This window comes from Choloepus didactylus, chromosome 6 (genome assembly GCF_015220235.1).
Source record: "Choloepus didactylus isolate mChoDid1 chromosome 6, mChoDid1.pri, whole genome shotgun sequence".
Taxonomy (NCBI): domain Eukaryota; kingdom Metazoa; phylum Chordata; class Mammalia; order Pilosa; family Megalonychidae; genus Choloepus; species Choloepus didactylus.
Genome location: NC_051312.1, coordinates 150,462,479 through 150,480,648, shown reverse-complemented (window position 1 = coordinate 150,480,648; position 18,170 = coordinate 150,462,479). Strand labels below are relative to the sequence as shown.

The window sequence follows — 18,170 nt, the reverse complement described above, 5'->3', positions numbered from 1 at the left end:
GCGGCTGTTACTAAGTGGAAGAGAGGCCGACGGGAGGCGGAACGAGTTGGGGGGCGCTCCTGTAGCACGTGGAGGCCAATGTGCGCGCGTGCACCCAAGCAGACGCGCACAGCTGGTTTCCTTGGCCAGCCAGCGAGGCCCGCCGCCCGCGGGCAGCCCTTCTGCGCCTGCGTGGTGGGCCCTTGCGCCCGCCCCGCCCGCCTGGCCGCCGGCGCAGAGCATTCTGGGACACAAACAAAGTGCCCCCCAAACAGGCTGGAGGGAGCCGGTCGGCAGCAGCGGCGGCGCGGGGCCCGCACGCGCGGCGGCGGCTCCCCCTCCCCAACCTCCCCTCCTCCCCTCCCCTCTCTCCCTTTCCCCCTCCCCACCCCGCCCCGCCGAGACCACGCGAGCCGTCGCCGCGCTCCCCGCGGCCACCCGCCTCCTCGGCCGCCGGCCGCGGCCCCCGGGGCCCTCGCTCCTCCCCTCGGGCCCTCCGGCCGCCGCGCGCACTCCCCGCGGGGACGCGCCGGGCGTCCCCGCCGCCATGCCCCAGGCCGCACACCGGCCTCGGCGCGGCGGCCCGAGATAGGGCCTCGGCCCTCGGGGGGGACCAGGAGCCAGCCGCGCGCCCCGCCCTCCCCCGGGCCGCCGCTGCCGCCCCGGCCTGGCGGGAGGAGGAGCAGCAGCAGCAGGCCTTCGGGCCTGGTACCGCCGCCGCAGGTAACGGGAGGGCTGGCGAGCACGGGCGACTGGCCTCTCTCAGCGCCCGGACCCTCGGGCGCGCCCTCGGCGGGGCTGGCACCGCGCGGCCCCAGTCCGGGCGCTGGAGGGGCGGGGGAGCCATGTCTGTCCCCCCACAGGCTCCCCTCGATGGCCTCTTACCTTTCAGGCTGGAGACTGGTCTTGGGCCCCGCGGTCCGGGAGAATTTATCCCGATCTTCCTTTAATCTGCACACCCTGACCCAAAGAAGGTGTTACCGCCGCTCACCTGGGAGGATTTCCTAGTGGGACCTAGGAGCCCCAGACCTGAGTTTTCCCCTCTACTCTGCCACGCTTCTTCTCTGGTATAGAAAGAAGTGGATGGCAGGTATTTTTTTTTTTTTTTTAATCACACCTCTTTTTCTTCTCTATCTGAGGAACACTCTCCATCTAGTTATTTTACTGCCGGCCTAATCAGAATAAGGGGTTACCTGCCAGTCAAGTGATAAGTACGTTAGAAATTATGAAATTGCATCCGTGTGAGTTATATGAACCATACCAGAATTTAGACTGAAACCCAATAATTGTGTATTTTATTGGAATTGATTTATTCAAATGAAGACAAAAACTTAAATTTTTTTTCAACATGGGGTAGATAATGCGTTGGAGTCAGGAAGCTCTTTAACTTCACTTATTTTCTTAGTGTTTTATTCGGATGTAGGCCACTGCCAAAAGCAAACTACACAACTTGATGTCACATACTTTAGGTAGACGAAGATTTTGGTGACTTCCTTTTTGCCATGGTATCAGTTGGAATTCTGGGATTTTAAAAAAATTATATAAATCTCCATTACCCCTGTTATTTCACTCTGACTTCCAGTGGGTTAATAATATTTCATTTTACCTTATGTGGTTTCCTTATCCTGGAATGTGAAAATAATGAAAGGAATATTTTCCTTTATTCTTGTATTTTAGGATGATTACATTCATTGATTATGAAAATCTGGTTTACTTATTGTGTGCAACACTGTGCTAGGCATTTTACTTATGGAATCATTTAATTTTGCCATATTTTCCCCCCTCTTTCTTTCTGTGTATGTGTAACCATTTGAAAGTAAGTTGCAAACATCATGACACAAATATTTCAGCATGCATTTCCAAAACATAAGGCTGTTCTTTTACTAACCCCAATATCATTATCACACCTATCAGCATTAACAATTCCAATCTGTATTCAGATTTCCTCATTGCAAAATGTTTGAATTTTTGCCCCCAGCTGGATTCAGTTGAGATTCATGTATTATATTTGGTATTAGGCCTTTGGTCTCTTTTTAAAATGAACATACCCACTCCCCACTGTTACTATTTTTTTCTTTTCCCTTCCCTGACGTCTGAGAGACCAAACCAGTTGTCTTCTGAATACCCTGATACTCCCATGTTCTGGTCTGGTTAGTGTCATTTAACTTTTTCCTCTGTCCCCTGAATTTCCTGTTATAAGGGTGTGGTTTACCCCCATGTGATTAGTGTGTAATCTTTACACCAAGCAAATAGCCTGTTTCTAGCTACCTTTTTCTTAATGATTTGAGTACCCATTGATGACCCTTGCTTGAATCAGTTATTTTATTGGAGGTTCTCTGTATGGAGGAGCTTTCCTTCATTAACTGGGGATACACTAAAGGTCCTCCTAGAAATGCAGATTCCATGCTTAATTTCTTCCCTTTAATCGTGAAAATTCAGAGTAAAGAGTGGGGTAATAGTCACCCCAATGGTGGCAAGTGAATTTCTTTTCCTTTCTTTTTGGGGGTGCATATCACTGTGGACTCACAGATTTTTGTTTATTCATTGTTGTATAGCCATTCATAGTCATGGTTCTTTTTGGTGATTACATTGCTCCAAAGTTTGCCGGGAGAGCCCTGTTCAAGCTGGCTCCTGTGTCTTCCATACCTCCAATCTCCATTGGTCTTGGAGCACTTTCTGGCATGAGGTTTCCCAGGCTTGCTTTGTGGTTTCTTTGCTCTGGATCTGGAATGGATTGTTTATCCAAGAAGTCCTGGTTCTTTTTAGTGAGAAAAGGTATGTAGAAACCAACACTGGATGTGGTGTCAGTGCCCTTTCAGAGGCAAGAACTAGAAGATGGTGTTTTGCTTATTTAGTCCTGAGTTCATAGCAGTATAGCCAATTCAAATTGGTCACGGCAGATTGTTTTCTTCTTTGATTCTGAAGTGTCTCTTTTGTTGTAAGTGAAAATCTTGATACCTAATAAAAATTAACGTATTTATTTGCTTTATCCTTTCTACATGATATTATTTCAGAATTACTAAGCCAATATTACTACTGTCAAACTTGAGTGGCATTTGATTTCTTTGCATTTATTTGGGTCCTTAAAATGTATTACATGAAAGATGTATAATCAAGAGTACTGTGTTGAGAAGTCACTTGAAACACTTTTATTTTAAGACTTTTTTTCTTTTACTTTATTTTTGAATGTAGATGTATACATAGTTCAAAAATCAGAAAAATGTTTAAAAGTATGCTATAAAAAGGCTCACCCAAATTAGTTTTTTAAGATGAAGTATTTTTTACCTTTTCCATACTCCTTTTAATGTCTGTTATACTCATGTATCCTAATTACAGAAGGATTAGCACTGGACAAGATGTGTCACTCAAAGTGATGTAGGAGTACTTTTAAATTTTGCTGGATTCTGATTCCTCTGACAGAGAAAATAGTAAAAACAATTTTTAGAGGTTAGCAGAGAAGTAGTTTTCAAGCTTGTTTTTGCATATTATATTTTTAAATAACAAATTGCATAAAACTAGAACTGCAACTTTTACTTGAAAATCAATGTCTTTTAAGAGACAGGTAGTTGGTAGAGGTTTCATTATTCTATCTACTTGTAGGCCACATGACGAAACTGGTGTATATATGCTGACTGCAGCTACAGAGGCATTTGGACATGTCATCAGTGAAGACAACACATTTGTATTGGACATAATTTGGTGGAAATTCATAATTGTGTGATTTTAAAGATCATGTTCAAATGAGGTTTTAAGGGGGAGCAGTGGTTTTCTAAAGGAGGGAGAGCATAACTAGGCAGTTTATCAGCCACCCATCAACTGGGTGCTGAGAAGGCAAAAGATGTGCCACAGTGTGTTTGTTCTCTGTGTTTACCGCCACTGCTTTTGGTAATAAGGTGAACATCTGTTTCCTTCAGGTACTGGAGTGGGAAGATGAAGAGTGCATGTGGGTTTGGATCCATTTGCTCTCCTTCTGTCTTTAATACCAGTAAAGTAGACTACCCAAGTTGATTAGAACACATTAAGTGCTGTGAGAAATTCTACAAACAATTGCCTACACTTCTTTAGCCTGTTAGATAGGCTGACTGGCCTAGTACAATGTTGGTCATTGCTAAGATTTTGGAGCCTTTCTGCATGCCAGCACCGTGCCAGAGATCGTATTAATCATTCTTGTTTAAATCTCACATGAACTCTATCGTATGACTACTATCATATTTTGCAAGTGAGGAAACATACTTACAAGAGCTAAATGACTTGCCTGGGGTGGCACAGTTAGTCACTGGCCGACCAGGTTTCAAACTCAAGTCTGTCTTCAGAGTTAGTTTTTAACTGTTCTGCCCTGCTCCACAATTAAATTTAACAAGTCATTGACAGCTGTGTAAAAACCAATAACACGATAGCCTCCATGTCTATGGTGATTCACTTAAACTTTTACTGAATCATCTTAGCCTTGGGAAGGGTAAAATGCTTTGAAACTGAAAATGGTCAAACATCAAAGATTATTATTGTAAAGGGGTTTTCTTCATTAGTTTGGAGGCTCTTTCCAGCCATAATTTTTTATGCCCTTTTAGATGTACATTTATCAAATATAGTTTTTTTCCCTGACATTTTGTAAACTGCTATTGAGTATATGCTTTACATAGCTTTATGGGGTGTTTTTATTTTAAATGCCACAACATTCATGACTGAAACAGATAGTTTTGAATGCACCTCAGAATGACTACTTGAAATTTGTCTCCTGTTAAGCTGAAAGCCACGTTCATTTTTCTTTGTTCTGTATATTAGAAATACTTTACCCAATTTTAGACAATGGACTGGAAATCTTTAGCTTCTTAGTCATAGGAGCTAAAATAGTATATGTGCCTTTAAAAATATGAAGATCCATTAGATTAATATTACATTCCTGCTAGAAGGCCACAATGAATATTACATCAGTTTCTTCACTGAACATTGTTCGTGTGACTGCCAAGGGTGAACTTGGCCGGGGCATTTGTACGTAACTGGCCCTGGAGGAAAGCCCTGTCTTGGATCATGATGGTATTGCTTTGTTTTACAGGAGTGAAAATTGGGAGATGAAGCTTCTAATAATGCCTCACTCTTCCTTATCTCCAAATTGAATGCTCTTCCATTTTAATAATTGTTTCAGATAGCTCACAAAAATATGAAAATTATAAAATATTTGATACCCAATCTTTTTGCAGTTTCAGTCTTCCTTTCAGGATATTGCTATCCTTTAAAAAAGGCATTAAATGGTATATGTTTCTTTACGTCGAAGTGATCTGAATTGACTTGGTTTTAATATGTTTGATATCATCAGCATAACTACAAACATCTCAGGGTGGCATGTAACCAAGCCTGAGTTTCTGGAATTCAGGTCATTGTGGAACTATTCACTTCTTAGCTTCTGAGACTTTAGATAATTCCTTTTTAGAATTATTTTCTCTTACTCAGATCTTAACCCACTAAGTATCTGATCCTCACCTACTCTTGGCAAGCCAGCATATTCAGTGCTGCACATTGTTAAATGATTTATTTATGCTATTTGATTGATAAAATTGGGATATTCTTTGGCCCAAAGAAAACAGTGTAAGAGTTTGAGACATTCTTATTTGGCTTCCTTTCATTTTTTCTCTTCACTGATGTTACTTACTGGAGAGTGTGTGTGTGTCTTTGTTTTCTTTCTTCCACTGTTAACTTTTTTTCCTTTCTACATTTAAAAATATATGTATTTAAAAAGAATTTTCCTGAGGGTTTTTTTTTTTAATTATTGGAAAGGTTGTAGGTTTACAGAACAATCATGCATAAAATAAAGGATTCCCATATACCACCCTATCATTAACACTGCAGTGGTGTGATACATTTGTTACAATTAATAAAATCATATTTTTATAATTGTACTATTAACTATAATCCATGGTTTAACTTAGGGTCATTGTGTTGTGCAGTTCCATGGATTTTTTTTTTTTTTTTCATTTTTATTCTAGTAACACATATATAACCAAAAAGTTCCCCTTTTAACCACATTCAAATATATAATTCAGTGATGTAATTACATTCACAATGTTCTGTTACCCTCACTGCCATTCATTACCAAAACTTTCCCTTCATCCCAAATAGAAATTTTGCATATTTTAAACCTTTACTCCGTATTACCTACTCCAAACCCATCCCCTGGTTAACCATATTCTATATTCTGACTCCATGAGTTTGCTTATTCTATTTCATATCAGTGAGATCATATACTATTTGTTCTTTTGCATCTGGCTTATTTCACTCAACAAGATTTCTTCAAGGTTCATCCATGTTGCTGCATCTATCAGAACTTCATTCCTTTTTACAGCTGAATGATATTCCATTGTAGTATATACCACATTTTATTTAGCCATTCATTGGTTGATGGACACTTGGGTTGCTTCCATCTTTTGGCAATTGTGAATAATGCCAGTATGAACATTGGTATGTAAATATTTGTTTGAGTCCCTGCTTTCAACTGTTTTGCATATATTTCTAGAAGTGCAGTCATCAGGCCATCTGATAAGTCTACACTGAACTTTCTGTGGAACTGCTAAACTCTCTTCCACAGCAGCTCCACATCCTTTCCAATGCTTGTAATTTTCTGTTTGTTTTTTTTTTTAATAGCAACTATTCTAGTTGGGTGTGAAATGGTATCCCATTGTGCTTTTGATTTGCATTTCACTGATAACTATGTTGAGCATCTATTCATGTGCTTTTTGGCCATTTGTGTACTTCTTTGGAGAAATATCTACTCAAGTCTTTTGCCCATTTTGTAATAGGGTTTTTTGTCTTTTTTGTTGTGGACTTGAAGGATTTCTCTGTACATTTGGAATGTTAAACCCTTACCGGATATGTGATTTCCAAATATTTTCTCCCATTGTGTAGGTTGTCCTTTCACTTTCATGATAAAGACCCTTGAGGCACAAAAGCTTTTAATTTTGAAGAAGTCTCATTTATCTGGTTTTTTCTTTTGCTTCTTTTGCTTTGGGTATAAACTCTTAAGAAACCATTGCCTAACACAAGTTCCTGAGGTGTTTCCCTACATTTTCTTCAAGGAGTTTTATGGTTCTGACTTTCATATTTAGGTCTTTAATCCATTTTCATTTGAATTTTGTGTATGGTGTGAGGCAGGGCTCCATCTTCATTCTTTTGCAAGTGGAGATCCAGTTTCCCCAGCACCATTTGTTGAAAAGACTATTCTTTCCCATTTGAGTAGTCTTTGTCCCCTTGTCATAAATCACAGGGCCATAAATGTGAGGGTTGTCTTCTGAGCTCTCAATTCTATTCCATTGGTCTGTGTCTGTCCTTGTGCCAGTACCATGCTGTTTTGATTACTGTATCTTTGTAATAAGTTTTAAGACTGGAAGTGTGAGTCCCCCCATTTTGTCTTTCTTTTTCAAGATAGCTTTGTCTATTCAGGTCCCTTACTGTTCTGTATAAATTTGATAATTGGCTTTTCCATATCTGCAAAGGAGGTTGATAGAATTTTAATTGGGATTGCATTGAGTCTATAAATTACTTTGAGTAGAATTGACGTCTTAAAATTTTGTTTTCCAATAGATATATTCAGATTGTCCTTCCATTTATTTAGGTCTTTGATTTCTTTCAGCACTGTTTTGTAGTTGTCTGTGTACAAGTCCTTTACATCCTTGGTTAGATTTATTCCTAGATTCTATTTCTAATTCTGTTAGTTGCTCTTGTAAATTGAAGTTTTTTCTTAATTTCTTCTTTCAGTTGTTCATTGTGAGTTACTACTGATTTTGGGGTGGTGTTATTGTGCTCAGTGATTTTGTTGAATTCATTTATTAGCTCTAGGAGCTTGTTGTGGGTTTTTCAGGATTTTCTGTATATTGGATCATATTATCTGCAAATAGGGAAAGTTTTACTTCTGCCTTTCCAATTTGAATGCCTTTTATTTCACTTTTTTGCTTCATTGCTCTGGCAAGAACTTCCAGTACAATATTGAATAGCAGTGGTAACAGTGGGCATCCTTGTCTTGTTCCTGATCTTAGAGGGAAAGCTTTCAGTTTTTCACTATCAAGTAGTGTATTAGATGTGGTCTTTTCATATGTGCTCTTTATCATGTTGAGGAAGTTTCCTTCTAATCTTAGTATTCCAAGTGTTTTTGTCAAAAAGGATGCTGTATCATGTCAAATTCCTTTTCCGCCTTGCTAGCAATCATCATGTTTTTTTCCCTCCTTCATTCTGTTAATGTGGTGTATTACGCTGTGATTTTCTTTGTTGAACGAGTCTTGCATACCAGGGATACATCTCACTTGGCCATGGTGTATAATTCTTGTAATGTGTGATTAGATTTGTTTTACTAGTATTTTGTTGATTTTTTGCATCATATTCATAAGAGATACTGGTCTGTAGTTTTCTTTTCTCGTGTGGTATCTTCATTTGGCTTTGGTATGATGGTGATGTTGACCTCATAGAAGAGTTAAGGAGTATGCCCTCTTCAATTTTTTGGAAGAGTTTGAGCAAGATTGGTGTTAATTCTTCTTGAAATGTTTGGTCATATTCTCCTGTGAAGCCGTCTGGTCCTGGGCTTTTCATTTTAGGGAGGTTTTTAATTATTGATTCAATCGCATTTCTAGTTATTGGTTTGTTGAGATCTTCTATTTATTCTTGAGTTAGTGTAGGTAATTTGTGTGTTTCTAGGAATTTGTCCATTTCATCTAGGTTAATTGATTTCTTGGCATACATTTGTCCATGGTATCCCCTGAAGGTCCTTTTTATTTCAGTGGGATGGGTAGTAATGCTCCCTCTTTTATTTCTGATTTTAGTCCTTTGTGTCCTCTCTCTTTTTCCTTCATCTGTATAGCTAAATGTTTGTCAATTTTATGTATCTTTTTAAAAGATCCAACTTTTTGTTTCATTGATTCTCTATTTTTTTAATTCTCTATTTCATTTATCTCAGCTCTAATCTTTATTTCCTTCCTTCTGTTCACCTCGACTTTAGTTTGCTCTTCTTTTTCAGTTTCTTCTAGTTTTGAAGTTAGGTCTCTGATTTGAAGTCTTTCTTCTTTTTTAATATAAGCATTTAGAGCTACGAATTTTCCTCTTGGCAATGTGTTTGCTGCATCCCAAACGTTTTGGTATATTGTGTTTTCTTTTTCATTTGCCTCAAGATATTTCCTTATTTTCCTTGTGATTTTCTCTTTAACTATTGCTTGTTTAATTTCCACAGATTTGTAAATTTTCCATTTTTCCCTCAGTTACTGTTTTCTGGTATCATTCCATTGTGGTCAGAGAAGATACGTTGTATGATTTCAATATATTTTAATTTATTGAGAGTTGTTTTTAGACCTAAGATACAGTCTGTCCTGGAGAATGACCCATGCATACTCGAAAAGACTGTGTATACTGTTACTGAGTGAAGTGTTCTATATATATGTGTTAGGTCTAGTTGGTTTAGAGTATCATTTGAATCTTGTATTTCCTTATTGATAATATGTCTAGATGTTCTATCCATTATTGATAGTGATATATTAAACTCTCCTATTAATGTAGAACTGTCAGTTTCTCTCTTCAAATCTGTCAGTAATTGTTTCATATATTTTGAGGCTCCACTGTTAGATGCATATGTATTTATAATTGTTAGTTTTTCTTGTTGAATTGACCCCTCTATCACTATATGATGACTATCTTTCTCTCATATAACTGTTTTTGTCTTAAAGTCTATTTTATCTGATATTAGTATAACTACCAGAGGTTTCTTTTTGTGACTACTTGCATTGTATATTTTTCCCATCCTTTATGTCCAGCCTACTATGTCTTTGACTTTAAGGTTAGTCTCTTGTAGACGGTATATAGTTGAGTCATGTTTTTTTTTAATCCATACTGCCAGTCTCTGCCTTTTGACTGGAGAGAGTTTAATCCATTTACATTTAAAGTCATTTCTGATAATGCAGAACTTCTGCCAATTTACTATTTAGTTTTTGTAAGTCATATACCTGTTTTTGTCCCTTGATGCTTCTGTTAATGCCTAGTTCCCTCTTTATTTTTTTGTGTCATGCCATATTGAGTATCTTCTCATTTCTATCTAAATATATTTTTCATATGCTTTCTTTGTGGTTACCATGGTGTTAAAATTTAACGTCCTGTGTACCTGTTTACTGTTGATGAGGAGGCAGAATGTTGTAGCCTTCCTGAAGGTCAGTGTGGTGGTTCCACAAGAAGCTAAGTATGTGGGGGCAGCCTCATTATGGTGTATGTACTTGGAAGACCTGAGAGCAGAGACATGAATGGACATTTGCACACTGGTGTTTATGGAGGCAGTATTCGTGATTTGCAATGAGTGGAGGTGACCTAAGGGTACACTGACTAAAGAACAGAATGGTGAACTGTGGTATATGCATATAATGGAATACTGAGCAACTACAAGGAGTGAAGCTGAGAGACATGCAAGGAGATGAATGGATCCTGTAGACTGCATTTTGAGTGAAGTATGCCAGAAACAAAAGCAAACACTATTATGCCTCACCAATATGGACCAACTACAATGTGTAAACTCAGAATTGAATCTTACAGCACAGCCTAACAGGGAAATGATTATTGTAATGTTCCCTAGATTGTAAGCTCTTACAGCAGTCAAATCTATTCCTGAATTGTAATGGCTATTTCCAAACTCTGAGATGCTGATCTCGTTGTGTATAACCTGATTGGTCTCTGGAACATTGGGTATCTGTGTGATACCTGAAACTCAGAACTAGAGGTCGGCAGATATGAATGTCAGTATTAACTCATACAGCAACTGTTTAAAAAAAAAAAAAAAAAAAAAAGGCTGAAAAAGAGCCCAGGCTTGAATTAGAGATATGAATGAAGCAGATCTGGTTAAGACTAGGGCAAATCAGGCCAAAGGGTAAGGGATGAAACTGACTGTGTGTTAAAACTTCAACTTCCATGTGAGACCAAAGGAAGAATGTTTATTTGGTGTGGGGTCTGTATTTTCTAAACAGTGTAACTTCTGCGGTCAATTTATTCAAACACCGCAATTTGAATTGGAAGTGAGATATGGTAGGTTTGTATAGGTTAGAGTGAAATAGCAACACATCCTAAAGTAATTTGGGCATAGAATAAAAATATATATGTAGGACCCCCTGAGCAGCTGGGGAAAATGCAGAAGTATTGGACTTCCTCACCTGGATTGTTGCTGATGTTCTGATTCTTTCTGGTTTAAGGAAAATGTTCAAAAATAGGTTAGGGTGATGAATGCATAACTATATGATGGTACTGTGAACAGTTGATTGTACACCATAGGTGATTGTATGGTGTGTGAATATATCTCAATAAAACTGAATTTAATTTAAAAAAATTTGACATCCTAAATATATAATATTCGTATTTGATTTTATACCCTCTTAACTTCTGTAGCATACACGTACCTTGTTTGTATGTCCCTCCATTGCCCCATCTTTTTTTGTACTTATTACAAATTCAGTGTTTGTGCGTTGTATATCCAACACCATAGATGTAACATTACTTTTTATGCATTTGCATTTAATACCTGTAGGAAGTAAGAAGTTTAAGAGGTACATACCAAGGAATACGATACTATATTACTGGAATTTATAATTACCCAAATAGTTACCTTTACTGGAGGTTTTTATTTATGCCACTTGGAACCACTGTCCAGTGTCCTTTCCTTTCAGTGTGAAGAACTCCATTTAGCATTGCTTGTAGGGCAGGTCTAGAGGTGATGAACTTCCTCAGCTTTATTCACCTGGGAATGTCTTAATCTCCCCTTCATTTTTGAAAGCAAGTCTTGCCAGATACAAAAATCTTGGTTGGGAATTGTTTTCTTTCAGTACTTTAAGTATTTCAAACCAGTACCTTCTTGCCTCCGTGTTTTCTAAAGAGAAATTGGCACTTAATCTAATTGGAACTCCCTTGTACATAACCAGTTGTTTATCTCTTGCTTCTTTCAGGACACTCTGTTTTGTCCTTTGCGTTAGACAGTTTGATCAGTATGAGACGTGACATTTTTCTTCAAGTTCATCCTGTTTATTTTTTTCTGGACTTCTTGGATGTGCATATTCACACCTTTTGCTATGTTTGGAAAGTTTATTGTCATTATTTCTTTGAATATTCCTTCTGCCCCTTTCACTTTCTTCCCCTTCTGGGACTCCGATGGTGCATATATTGGTGTACTTGATGGTGTCCCAGAGGTCTCTTAGGCTGTAGTCACTTTTTACAATTCTTTCTTTTCTTTTGCTCCTCAGCCTGACTCATTTCAGTTTTCTTGTCTTCAGGTTCACCATTTCTTTCTTCTGCCAACTCAGTCTGCTGTTGAAACCCTTCTGGGAATTTTTCATTTCTGTTATTGTGGTCTTCAAATTTAGTAGTTCTGTTTGGTTCCATTTCAAAATTTCTGACTCTTTATTGAGATTCTTATATTGTTCATTCTTTGTTGACCGGATATCCTTTAGTTATTTTTCTGTATTTTCTTTCATCTCCTTAGCATATTGAAGATCATTTTTTTAGGTCTTTGGTATGTCCACAGTCTTGTCTTTATGGGGGTGGTAGATTTAGAAATAGTTCAGTCAGAGGTGATGGAAATGGGACCTCAATCATGATAGCTCATATATGGCCCAGTACTATCCTCTATTCCTGTATGTGCACTGTGTGCTAAACCCTGCACTGGACACTTTCTTTACACCTCCCATCTCATCCTTACAACAGACCTCAGGAAGCTCACTTACCTTGTTTAAGGCCAGCCGGTTCACAGCCAGCCATGACTAATATCCAGGTCTGTCGAACTACAAAGCCCTTACAATTCCAGTATGCATGGTTCCTCCAGGCAACATAAGTGTATTACTGATAAGTGAATTAAATACAGTGAGATAACTTGAATAAAGCTTAATTATACATGAAGTGAAAAAATTTGTTATTGGATTTGGTTCATGAAAGACTTGAACTCTTTTAATTAATGTATAGTAATGTGTTAAAAGACCAAAGTGTATATCCTTACAGTGGATCTTCTGTAGTTCAAAGGAGCAAGGGTACTAAACTGTGTCTAAGGCAGATCTAGAATTAGAACCCTCGATAGGAGTTGAGTAGTTACTGATGATGATGATGTGTTGTATAGTTCATTGGAAGATTTGGGCTAGTAAGTTCTAAGAAAATTCAAATTAATAGGTGTTTAAAAGACTTTGTAGATTTTTTACAGTTCAACAGTTTAGGTAGCTTTTTACCATAAGTCAACTTTTCCCACCAGCCAGTCTGTTTTTTTTTTAGTTATTTAAAGCAGTTTATCACTTTCAGAATAGTTAATATGCTGGTTTAACAAATTTAATGTGTTCTAGAAGTAATAAGATAAAAAATTTTTTCTAAAAACAGTTATTCCTGTATGTGACATGTAATAATTCGTACAACTATTATCAAATCAGTGATAAAGTACTCATAATTCAGGAGGACTGGGTCCAGGTCTGTTTTGGGCTTTAACTGTGATTATTTGTACAAAGCATCAGAGTCCAAGGAATCAGAGTCCAAGAATCAGAGTCCAAGCTGGGTTCCACTTCCAGCTCTCCTGTTAAGTTTACTGACTTAGTTAACCTTTCTGGCTTTAGCACAAGCATCTGGCACCTGATGTTTGTTGAACTTAAATTTCCTCTCCTAAACTATTAAAATAAACTCATAGACCTTTTAGTTCTAAGATCAAATTCTTTCATTCTATTTCTGAGGATTTTTTTCCCATCTGAGGAGACAGTGCCTCTTTTCAATCCATTCCATCATCCTTCATCCTTCTTCTTTTCGATCTCTTAAGATAATGTTGAAGCCATGAATAGTATATCTGTAGAGTAGAGAATAAAAACATCAGTCCAGAGTCACACACCACAGTCTGGCATATGGTTTCTTTAGGAACAATTGACATAGTATGGACTGTATCAAAGTGGAATGTTTTTCCATAGCTGTCTGAATCTTCTGTGCTAATTTCCAGCACCTTGATCACCTTTAGTTAGGGTCCTCCAAGGAGCAGACCTTATCAGAAGTTTTGTGACTCCTCTTGATCAGTTGTGAGTTAAAGCTGGAGCTTCAGGAATTGGGCTTCCATAGCTTAGTAGCCATAGCCTATTGTAAAGAACCCTTTCTAAGGTTCAGCATCATTAGTGGTTTTGCCAATAATAAATTATTGAAGTATTTGTGTTTCATCAATGGATAAGATAAGAGAAGGATGAGAAAACAGTGTGAGAGTTGTACATCCACATTTCCTTATAAGCAAAAATGACACATAGAAATAAAATTTGTAGTTGCGTCACATGCAATCACATGTAATTCTACAAATTTCATTCATTCTAATATTAAATTTGTGAAAAATTTTACCTACATGTTTGCTTGCTCTTGTTAATACCATCCATGGAGTAGAGAACCAGGAAAATTTTTTGTTATAAGTCAATAAGGGCACTTCACCAATACTAGATATCTGCTTGTTTAATTTAGGTTAAACTACCCTCCTGGAGCTAGTAGCTAATGCAGTACGATTTGAATTTTTCATCCTTTTCCTTTCAGCCTATCTTTATCATTATGTTTGGAGTGAGTTTTAGACAGGATATAAATGTTTGTTTTTTAATCCACTTTGCTAATCTTTATCTTATTAGTATATTTAGAATATTTACATTCAATGTAATTATTGATAGATTAAGGACCTGTCTGCCATTTTATTTTTGTTTTTCTGTTCCATTGTTTTTTCTGTTTTCTTTTTTCTGACTTCCTGTGGACTACTTGTAACTTTTTTAGCATTCAATTTTGATTTATCCATAGTGTTTTTGAGTTTATCTCTTCCTATAGATTAGTTAGAATTTGCTTTAGGTAGTACATTATACATATATAACTTATCACAGTCTCCTTCTACCAACATTTTACCATTTTGACTGAAGTGTTGAGACCTTAACTCTCTTTACCCCCCACCCCATTTATAATATAGTTGTCTTAAATATTTCCTACGCACACTTTGAGAACTGTATCAGATTCTTATGATTTTTTACTTCAATTATGTCAGAGTAAAACCCATAAAACTCTTAGAGGAAAACATAGGGGAAAATCTTTAGGACCTTGGATTTGGCAATGATTTCTTAGATATCTCAAACAGATACTTACACATCAACATTCATAGTAACTGTTGGTTTGAAGCTGTATGTACCCCAGAAAAACACGTTCTTAAATCTAATCCATTCCTGTGGGTGTGAAACCATTGTTAGTAGATATTTTGATGAGGAACACGTTTTCTCTATCTAATCTGACATTCTCTGCCTTCTGATTGGATTCTTTCATCAGTTCACATTTATTGTTATTAATAATATAGTTGGATTTGTGCCTGTCATTTTACTTTTTATTTTGTATATCTCATGTCTTATTTTGTTCCTCTGTTCCTCGTTTACTGCTTTCTTTAGCATTAAGTGAATATTTCCTAATGTAACTTTTTAATGTCTTTATTTTTTCACTATTTTTTAGTTACCTTTTAGTGGTCGCTCTAGGGTTTACCATATATATTTTAACTTAACAGAATCAGTTTCATCTTTGTACTACTGTAGTTTAATTCCAATGACATATGGGAATGTTACCCTTATATGGCTCTATTCCTTTGTCCCTCCTTTTATGGTATTATTGCTATACATGCTACATCTGTTAAAGTTACAAACCCAACAATACATTGTTATAATCAGTACTTTACCATCGGTAGTTGTTTCCTTAGCCCAGTAAAGCTTTGCCTCACACTCTTCCCTTGTGCTGTTCTTGGCAACTATATCACACATATCTTACATTTCTGTATATTTTATAGGCCCAGCAATACATTGTGGGCATATTATCTTGTACAATTGCTTTTTAAGTCATTTAAGAGAAAAAAGGGGGAATATGCATTTATATACTTTTTTTTAAACATTTTTTATTGTGAAATATACATACAGAAAAGTGATAAATTTCAAAGTACAGCTCAACAGGTAGTTATAGAGCAAATTTCAAAGCATAGTATGGGTTACAGCTCCACAATTTCAGGTATTTCCTTTTGGCTGTTCCAATACATTAGAAACTAAAAAGAAGTGTCTATACAGTGATTCAGTAGTTACAATCATTTGTTAAATCCTAACTTTTCTGTTACAGCTCCTCCTTTTCATTGATCCTTTTCTCGGTCTTCAGGGATATTTCGGCAATAACTATTCTAACTTCTTCATGTTGAAAAGGGGTGTTAACATTGTGGGGTAGGGGAATGCAACTGGTTGTTCTGGGAGAGACTGGTACCTCTAAGTTTCAGGGCTTATCTGGCATAGAAACAATTTGGCCTCTCCTATGTTGTTTAAGTGTTTGAAACTATGGTGGTTAAAATTTTCTGGTTCTGTTCCCCTTCCTCACTTTTCCTGGTCTTCTTTTTCTTCATCTTTGTTGTTCCTGACCTGCTTAATTTTGAATCCACTCCCTGAAGTTTGCCCTTCAGTATGGAACTTTCTCTTGAAAGACAGCTTTGCCTGGTTGTCTTTCCAAGTTCACGGGATCCACACTGCTTGAGCCCCTTTCACGGGGCTTGTTGTATTCAAGGCCCTTTGTACTCACCCATTTTTTTTTAACTTTATCGAAAAATTAAAAAAAACATACAGACAACAAAAAACTCCACATTTCAAACAAAGCAAAGGATTAAGAAAAACAAATAACCTAAAATAACTACTTTGCTTCCAACATGTTCCTACCATACCCCAAGAAAATTAACAAACCATAATCAAAGGCAAAAGAAAAACCAAATAAATAGCCTAAAATAACTACATCGAAGCTAATTTTTTAAAAAAAATTTATAGTTACATAATTTTATTGGTGCTCTTTATTTTTTGTGTGCATTTCAGTTAGTTTATGTCTGGGGTTACTTCCTTTCAGATTGAAGAACTTCTAGTATTTCTTATAAGGCAGATGAGCTAGCAATGAATTCTCTCAATTGTTATTGTTTATCTGGGAAAATTGGTATTTTTGCCTTCACTTTTAAAGATAGCTTTTGCTGAGTATAGGATTCTTGAGTGATAGTTTTCCTTGAGTGCTTGACATATGTTGTCCCATTGGCCTCTACTGTTTCTGCTGAGAAGTTAGTTGTTAATCTTATTGAGATTTCCTTGTAAATAACAAGTCATATTTCTGTTACTGCTTTCAAAATTTTCTCCTTATTTTTTGACTTTCAGCATTTTTACTGTGATCTGTTTGTGAATCTCTGTGTGTTAATCCTGCTTGGAGTTCGTTCAGCTTCCTGGATGTGTAGGATATTGTATTTCAATAATATTGGGGTGTTTTCAGCCATTATTTCTTCAGATATTTTTTCCATCCTTTCTGTTAACTCTTTCTGGAACTGCTGCTGTACATATATCATTACACTTAATGTACCCCACATTTCTCTGAGGCTTTTCATTTTTCTCTCTGTTCTTTGGTTTACATGGTCTCTATCGCTATCAGTCTGTCTTCAAATTTGCTTATTCTTTCTTTTGCCAGTTTAAATCTGCTGAGCCCCTCTTCTGAGTTGTTCATTTCAGTTATTGTACTTTTCCACTCCAGAATTTTCGGTTTGTTCTTATAATTTCTGTCTCTATTGAAATTCTCTATTTGATGCAACATTGTCATCCACCCTTCTTTTATTTATTTAATCATGGTTTCCTTTAGTTCTGAGAACCTGTTTAAATAGCTACTTTGAAGTCTTTTTCTGATAAGTCTGTCATCTTTACACTCTCACAAGCAGTTCCTGTTGCCTACCTTTTTTTCCTGGCTGGATGAGTCATACTTTCCTGTTTCTTCGCATGCCTTATGATTTTTGTTGCAAACTGGACACTTTAGATAATATATTGTAGCAACCCTGAGAACTGGTTACCTCCCCACCCCTGACCCCCACCTTTGCTTGTTATTATTTGCTTATTTATTTAGTAAATGGCTGCATTATTTTACTCACATTTATTTCCCACAACACCGTTAGGCCTCTGATGTTGATCTTCAGGGAATTGCAGCTTTGGGTATGCCCAGACTCATGCTAGGATGCGGTGCTTTTGGTAGGGCTGTCTTCCTGTCTTTCCCTGGCCACACCCAGCTGTTGAACTCCTCTAATTGCCAGCTGATTGCATTATTAATTTTAACATTGTCCTGGGGAATAAATTACTCTACAAATTAGCCCAACCAAATTCTGTCTCCTTTGAAGGAATAGTTTCTGAGTCCAG

The 18,170-nt window shown here is 37.4% G+C and overlaps 1 protein-coding gene across 5 annotated transcripts in view; it reads left to right on the top strand.

Annotated features, from left to right (window-relative positions):
* Nucleotides 1-426: 426 nt before the first annotated feature.
* The window catches only part of ZBTB44 (zinc finger and BTB domain containing 44), a 77,404-nt gene continuing 59,660 nt past the window's right edge, over nt 427-18,170 (top strand). The window contains exon 1 of one of the 5 annotated variants that reach the window (XM_037841966.1): nt 427-702. The gene's annotated coding sequence lies outside the window, so the exon portion shown is untranslated. Of the gene's footprint in view, nt 703-958; nt 1,070-18,170 lie in introns of those variants that run through there. The other 4 variants (XM_037841967.1, XM_037841964.1, XM_037841968.1 and 1 more) reach the window with 4 other exon arrangements.